We start from the raw sequence: 8,521 nt of genomic DNA on the forward strand, positions 1-8,521 counted from the left end.
GCATTTGGCTCCCAAACTCTGGAATAGCCTTCCTGATAACGTTCGGGGTTCAGACACACTCTCTCTGTTTAAATCTAGATTAAAGACACATCTCTTTGGCCAAGCATTCAAATAATGCATCTCATAATCTTGTACTGCAGTTATATCTGATCAAATGCGCATTATTATTCTTTAGCTTGGGTTAAACAAATCAATTTTGCTTGGGATTGACATTCCGTGGTAACTAGGATTGACACAAGCTTCAGTCTGGATCCAGAACACATGAGAAGAGATGATGCCAACCCCTCAGAGGACCTCAGATGAGGCCAACCCTGAAACAACATACAGAACTACCACATTTTGCTATAAGTTTTGATTGCAACATAATAATTGCTGTTAATAGTGTTCATCGTCTGTTTGATTACGTCTTTAATTGATTCTTCTGTACATTTCTGCCATATGTACATTAACTGACAGTCACCACTGATAAGCTACTACTAAATACATTGTATAAACTTAATTTTCTGTAAAGTTGCTTTGCAACGATTTGTATTGTGAAAAGCACTATACAAATAAACTTGAATTGAACAGGTATGATGCAAGTAGGAGATTCATTCATCAAACAGTGTATAGACAGATTTACTGATTATTTTTGAGAGAGCTTAAACTCGCGCTAGACTGAAGTCAGTTATGTACTGTTCTTTGAAAATGTAAATGTTCTTTGCTTACTTTCTCTGTATAATTTATGCGCTGTTTGAATAACTTTGGAAGGTACATATAATAAAAAAATATATAATTCATTACATCCGTGAACATGATTTGGACATCTCTGGATGGTGAAAACGACATCTCCCATCGTTCCACTCTCGTTCCACTCTCTTTCACTCTCCAAGCTTCACCTTTCCTATTGTTATAAAAAATGCGACCTCTAGCGGCGAAAACTTACATATTGTGCCTTTAAGGCAGCACGAACACTAAATAGGATGGAGAGTGAAGTTTCCGTTATATTTAAGAAGCGGTCATAGTTACAGGGTTTCTTTTAACGGCACAAACGAACGGCACGTTTGGAGAGATTTAGGTGGCATGGGGTGGAGAGTGACGTCACTGCCCCGTTTTGTATTTGTTATTTCTGAGGACGGGAAATATATACGATGTTCATTTTAACGGCACAAATCAGCACAAATCGAGCACAAATGAATGACACCAGCTTTGTGCGATTTAGACGAATTGGGGTGGAGTGTGACGTCACAGCTCCCGAAAATATTTTGTTAGGCCTATATCTAAGGAAGGAAAATAGATACAGTGTTTGTTTTAACAGCACAAACCCAGCACAAACGAGCAATTTGGGCAACATGGGGTGGAGAGGGACGTCACAGTCAAAAAAAATATTGTTTAATATTCTAAAAGTTCCCAAGGATTTGTAAATCTAGAGAAATTCCAATTTTAAATAATGACTGGTCCCTGGTCATTGTCGCCGATCAATGATGTAATATCCGCATATCCTCAGTTTCCGCTTGTAGAAACTATGGCAACACACAGACACAAATGCTGCTGTACAGTTAAACTAAATCCATTACGGCTGCTGCGAATAAAATGCAAATTAAATGAAAAGTGTTGACCGCAGCATTAAATTTAGATCTGCTCAGTGTTGCGCCACGATTTTTTATGCGTTTTTACAGTGTTGCACATTATAACCATAGACTGTATAAAAACATGGACGTAGTGTCCGTGACGTCACCCGTAGTTTTCTGAAGAGCGTTTTTGAAGCTCAAAGTGGGCGGAGCGGGCCGTCGCCATCTTGGCAGCGTGTCACTCCCGGATAATCGAAAATGGGCAAAAAGGCGGGAGTTGGTTGCTGAAGCCACGCCCACCTAGATCGACGTGGTGACAGCATCGGCAATCCGCCTGTCACTCAAGTGGCCACGCCCTTAATTATGCAGAATTTTAAGGCTTAATATAATTTAAACGGATGAGTTATAAAAAAATTCACCCCCCTCACAGTTGTCATGAAGGGCAAAATTAGCTATATAGACCAAAATCATTTTTTGAACCAGGCTGTAAACGTTTTTTCTGCTGTAAATTTGGCCATTTTAACATGGGGAGTCTATGGGATTGACTCCCTTTTGCAGCCAGCCTCTAGCGGCCAGTTGACGAATTACAGTTCAAGTCACTTCCGTGTTGGCTTCACGAGAGAGAGCAGGAGGGCTGTCAACGTTAACGCGTTAATGCATGTGATTAATTTTACAATCCTTAACGCGTTAAAATAATTTAACGCAGTTTACGCAAAATTACTGTTGCTTCTCTGCTTGCGATTAGATAATTTTAAGCTGTTAAACTCCGGGAAAGTTTTCAGTCTAATGATCCAGTAAGCGAATGCATTCAAACAATCCGTTCAAAACAGCGCTAATATAAAGGAAACCAGGCTGATTACATCAGAGATTGCAGAGAGAACAGAGACTCACCTTGCGTTTTCAATGAATTATTCATTCCAGTGTTTCGCTTTTAAACACGGTCATATTCTGTGATTGTCTCTTAAGACCGCGAGCCCTCACACATCGCGCTGTGTGAAGTACAGACTGAACAGATTGTCAACACATCTCACCACTGTATGGCCAGATGAGACGCAAACTAAGTTTTCTCGACTAGATAACCAGTCTTGCTAGTAAAGTTTTGATGGATGAAAACTGCAATCAAGGTAATGACGAGACGATTGCGGTGGCGTATAGGAGTCGTACAGTAAGCACACGTTAATCTGTTATATTGATGCGTGTATGAGTGCTCTCGATGCACTGATTGCACATGGTATTTATGCACAGGCACAGACATTTCCGTATGTTGTTTCCACACACATCTGCGATAATGTTTTGATTTGTCATGTTTATGTTGCTGCGTTTAGTTATACAGAATGGAGCCGTGTACTGTAGTAGATACAGTTATGTGAAAAAGTGTTGGCCCCCTTCCTGATTACTTATTTTTTTGCATGTTTGTCACACTTTAATGTTTCAGATCATCAAACTAATTTAAATATTAGTAAAAGATAACACAAGTGAACACAACATGCGGTTTTTAAATTAAGGTTTTTATTATTAAGGGAAAACAAAATCCAAAACTACATGGCCTTGTGTGAAAAAGTGTTTGCCCCCTAAACCTAATAACTGGTTGGGCCACCCTTAGCAGCAACAACTGCAATCAAGCATTTGCGATAACTTGCAATGAGTCTGTTACAGTGCTGTGGAGGAATTTTGGTCCACTCAGTGCGCCTCACCCCGGGGGGCGTGTGCATTCCAGTTTTGCAGACGCAAAATATTATCGTGTCGAATAATCTAACGAACAATTTACCCAACTATTCTTTAATCTACGCTGAGAAACCATATAGTTGATTAGCAACCGGAAAAGTTTAATTTTGGGGCAGCAGCAGCAGCATCATGATGCCCGATAACCGGCCATGAGGTTATTAGACTCGGCCAGAGCGGAAGCCACCCATAATCTAGCTCTTGTCTATTTTATTTAACGTATCAATAACCTATTAACACTATAAAAAACTGTGCGCATTTTTCATATCGTATCGTTAGATCTGCATGTTTGAGTTTATATCGAGTTGCTTTTCCAAGGCCCATCGCCTGGACTTATCATAATCCTTCACCTCCTAAGATTTTTTTTTTCTATTATTAACCAAGTTTATACAGTTGCTTACTTTTTAGTCGGTAAGTTAATATGGGATTCCCAGTATGCAGATCTGATGTAGAGCACTACAGGTAATGTAGGTTACCTGTTGGATGCTTATTTTACAGATAGATTGAATACTCTTAGGTAATGTTTACGTTCCAATGCATGGAAACGAATGCCTTTTATGTGCTGCTTTTCCTAGACACTTTACTTGTTGCATATATCCTTGTTTTATTTACTGTATGGAATAGTGTGAGTGCTCAAGAAATATAAAATGACTTTCACCCATGGACTGTGTGGTTGTGTTCACGTCTCCAACATGGTCTCAGTTTGACAGCTACATCCTCGCCCTCAGCCCGTTCAAAGGCCGTTGAGTTTTTGTTGTTGTTGTTCAGCTTTGTCCGTCTGTTTTCCCGCGGCTGGTCCCGCGTGCTTCTATCACGCTGGCCGATTCTGTGCGCGATCTAAAGTGCGCAGTTGCTTTCTTCCACCACATTTCCTTATGCGCAGAGCTGCTACGGTGGGCTGTTTGGCATAACCACACATGCAATATTTCGCAACTTGCATCAGGTGGACAGTTTTTGGTGTAATTTTAATCCAAATGTGAAGGGCTACGGTGTTTTTGTGTGCATTTAAAGAAGCTTTAAACTGAGGATATTGAGCCCCGGAAGCGCGTTTATGGTTGACTTGTTGCAGCTTGACTTGTAAACAGTATTTGGTCTTGTTTTTCAAAGCTTTCTAAGTTCCTAGAATTTAATTTCTGTTGGTGTTCTGGTAAACTTGGGCCGTCGCTTTATGGGTAGTGCGTCAGGCAGCAACGTTGTTTACTTCCAGTTTTGGCTACACATGGTGTAGCGTTGTTATTTGCATGCATATTTAATGTTAATTCAGTGGTTTGTCGAGACCGTGTGATGTTTTTACGATTGTTATTTGAATTTTTTGGAGAGTTGTCAGTAACATTTTCCCATCTGCTTCTCTTTTAAAGGTGTTATTCCTTTTGTAAATACTGTTATTTGTATATACTGTAAATGATGACTTCAGTGGGCGGAAGCCGGGCCCGGGGCAACTGGGAGCAGACGCAGGGTCAGACACAGAGCCAGTCACAGCACAAGCAGAGGCCTCAGGTAAGTTCACAAGCATTAGGTTATATTGATTAATTATAGTGATTGGCTAAGTTTTGCCACACCTCCAAAGCCCCCTTTAACCCACCTCAAAAAAACTGGCTACACCACCTAAAACATGGTAATCTTGGGCCAGAAACTGCAACCGGCGTAAGTGAATGTTAAAAAAAATTAGGTACTTGGTTTGACTTTTTCCGTCTACCCAAAAACATTTATGGATGTTACTTGACTGAGTTATGACCGTTGTAACTTTTGATGGGTGTGTCAAAACTGCGTCGATCCTGAATTAAATAGCACTGGATGTTAAAATGTGTTTAAATAAGACAAAATCTTTGCATGTTCTCGAGTTGTTTGCAGTTTTGCTGGCTATGAGAACCAGCACAATTTCGGTGGAAAACGGGCATCAGTGACATCCATCAGTCTGAGACTTTTTCTCTGAGTCACTGCAGTCTATCACTCGTTCTTCTAAATTAAATTAAGGGCTTTAGAAATAAATCATAAATTTATGCTCAAGCAAATGCTAAGCCTGACCTATTTTTCCTCGGTTGTATTCTGGCCTGCTCGGGTGGAGGGACAGACACAGAATTTTATCTAAAAACATCTTTAATGCGCAGATTCATAGACAAGGCTTAAGCCTGGTGCAAGACTGTCTTAACTGAAATTAACTTGCACTGACATATCTTAAAATGTTATTGCCATTGATTTGTATCGTGATGCACGCCAGCAATGTTTTCTCTATGGCACATTTAAAAAAAAATTTTTTTTTAAACTGCTTGAATGTTCTAATTAGTGCTGGGCGGTATGACCGAAAATTTATATCACAGTATTTTTCAAAATTATACCGGTTTCACGGTACATGACGGTATTTTTTTTTAGGGATGCACCGATATGAAAATTTTGGCCGATACCGATAACTGATTACTCTTTATTTTTGAAAGTCGATAACTGATATGTTGGCCGATAAATCTATATCCAAATTGTTATATACTTTTTGAGAGCCTGATTACAAAAAAGGTCTCATCATTAAAAGCCACATCCCAAACACTTCAACATAAGCAGCCTAGTTTGAACGGTGTACGTTTTAAAAATATTTTTACTCTCCCATTACCAAATTTAGTCATAAAAAAGTCTTACAAATAAATAAAATTATGCATAAATAATGCAAACTAGTCACTGGACATCATTACACGTGTAAAGAATCAAAATGAATGCGCCATAGATCAATAAAACGGAATAGCCTCTGCACGGACAATAATTAAATGATTTTAATTACTAAACCATATTGTTGATGAAAATAATAAGAGAAAAATACAAGTGGTTGTTGTTATTAATAATATATCAATGATTTTGAAAAAGTAACAAGTTTTAAATTTTTAAATAGCAGCCGTTGAGCTGCACGTGCTGAAGCTGAAGAGCTGAATGAACATGGTAAACTGAAGCGGCAGCTTATTACATAAACCTAATATTACAACTTATATATGTACAAAATGATGCAGTTATTGCATGCTATAGTCAGAATGTGTGATCCTGTTGTGGATGCGCTCTTCCCATAACAACGCGCTGAAACACGGCAACTAAACCCAAAGAATTCACAACGTTTTATTATAATAATGTTCTCATTAGAATGTTATATACACGACATTCCCAATCATAGTTATTAATGTTGTGCACTGCTGTTTGAGCTGCGTGTGCTGAGCTAAAGATGATCACCGGTAAACTGAAGCGCTCTTTTAACTTAACCAAATGCATTCTATATGAGATAAATCAGATATACATCAAATAAACACAATATTACAAAGTACAATTGCACAAAAGGCTGCAAACGAACAGCGCGCATCTGAAGTGTCTCTGAAGGAAATAATGCATTATTTATCGGCTTTAAGATATCGGCCAAATTTTCTTATCAGGCCGATACCGATAACAGAAAAAATGAGCCGATATGGGCCGATACCGATATGGTGGCCGATATATCGTGCATCCCTAACTTTTAGCAACTTTTGATAAGTGACCCAGACAATAAAAAGGCACACATTTTCCATCCAAATTACACAAAAAGAGGAAACCACAGATGCCTAGCAGTACACACTAGGGCTGGGTAAAAAATAGATATCTCGATATTAATCGATTCTCATTTTTATGGAATGATATCGATTCTTAAATCCCAAGAATCGATTAGTCTAGCCTGTTTTCAGTTAATGGACGGACCGTTGAAGGGCACTTCACATTAGAGCTGCACAATTAATCGTTAAAGATCGCGATCTCGATTCAGACAACCACACAATCTCATTTCTAAATGACAACGATCCTCCCGTGTCTATTATACCTTTGACAAAGTCTTACCGGATCATTCAAATCTGCGTTCGCACTGCCGCTGACACACAGAGAGCAGTTACCATGTTTGGCTAAGAAACAGCTTCCCAAACAGTCTTTTCAACTACGCAGTATTATTTCTGTCATACAGTCATTCATATTATCACAGAAATACTGGGATGAAAGTTTATAATTCAGATATAAACATTGATGTCTATGGTAGCACGACCAAAATAAAGCAAATCCGCGTTTGAAAGTAACTGCCACATAACGTTTGTGTCGATTGCATTGTTTCCCCACTAGGTGGCGAAAAGTGACTTAAATTATAATTGAATAAATCATTTATTCAAGAGAATCGTTCAAAAACGCTGATTCATAGGTTTATGAGTGAGTCGTTGAATCACTGATTCAAACAACTTTTTCATAATTTTAATATTAAATAGAAGTATTAAATATATAATATTTTAAATACATATACACTACCAGTCAAAAGTTTTGGAACCGTAAGATTTTGAAAGTTTTTTTTAAAGAAGTCTCTTCTGCTCACCAAGCCTGCATTTATTTGATCTAAAGTACAGCAAAAACAGTAACATTGTGAAATATTTTTACTATTTAAAATAACTTTCTATTTGAACATATTTTAAAATGTAATTTATTCCTGTGATTCCAAAGCAACATTTATCATGAATAAATCATTTATTCAAGAGAATCGTTCAAAAACGCTGATTCATAGGTTTATGAGTGAGTCGTTGAATCACTGATTCAAACAACTTTTTCATAATTTTAATATTAAATAGAAGTATTAAATATATAATATTTTAAATACATATACACTACCAGTCAAAAGTTTTGGAACCGTAAGATTTTGAAAGTTTTTTTTAAAGAAGTCTCTTCTGCTCACCAAGCCTGCATTTATTTGATCTAAAGTACAGCAAAAACAGTAACATTGTGAAATATTTTTACTATTTAAAATAACTTTCTATTTGAACATATTTTAAAATGTAATTTATTCCTGTGATTCCAAAGCAACATTTATCAGAAATAGAAATCTTTTGTAACATTATAAATGACTTTATCATCACTTTTGATCAATTTAAAGGATCCTTTCTAAATAAAAGTATTAATTTATATACCCCCGGCCCCTCCCCTAAAAAATAAATAAATAAATAAATTAACTCCAAGCTTTTGAATGGTACAGTGTATAATGTTACAAAGTGTTTTATTTCAGATAAATGCTGATCTTTCTATTCATCAAAGAATCCTGAAAAAAAATGTACTCAAGTGTTTTAAATATTGATAATAATAATAAAATGTTTCTTGAACAGCATGTCAGCATATTAGAATGATTTCTGAAGATCATGTGACACTGAAGACTGGAGTAATGATGATGAAAATTAATTTACAAAAATAAAGGCTGATCAATCACGGTTGATATTTCCAGAGAC

At 37.2% G+C, this 8,521-nt stretch overlaps 1 long non-coding RNA gene across 1 annotated transcript in view; it reads left to right on the forward strand.

Moving 5' to 3' along the window:
• The window catches only part of LOC107594977 (uncharacterized), a 17,081-nt gene that overhangs the window by 5,664 nt on the left and 2,896 nt on the right, over positions 1-8,521 (forward strand). The window contains exon 2 of the long non-coding RNA XR_001610220.1: positions 2,141-2,145. This is a non-coding gene — a long non-coding RNA (uncharacterized lncRNA). The remainder of the gene's footprint in view (positions 1-2,140; positions 2,146-8,521) is intronic.

This window comes from Sinocyclocheilus grahami, unplaced genomic scaffold (assembly GCF_001515645.1).
Source record: "Sinocyclocheilus grahami isolate Dianchi unplaced genomic scaffold, SAMN03320097.WGS_v1.1 scaffold194.1, whole genome shotgun sequence".
Lineage (NCBI taxonomy): Eukaryota > Metazoa > Chordata > Actinopteri > Cypriniformes > Cyprinidae > Sinocyclocheilus > Sinocyclocheilus grahami.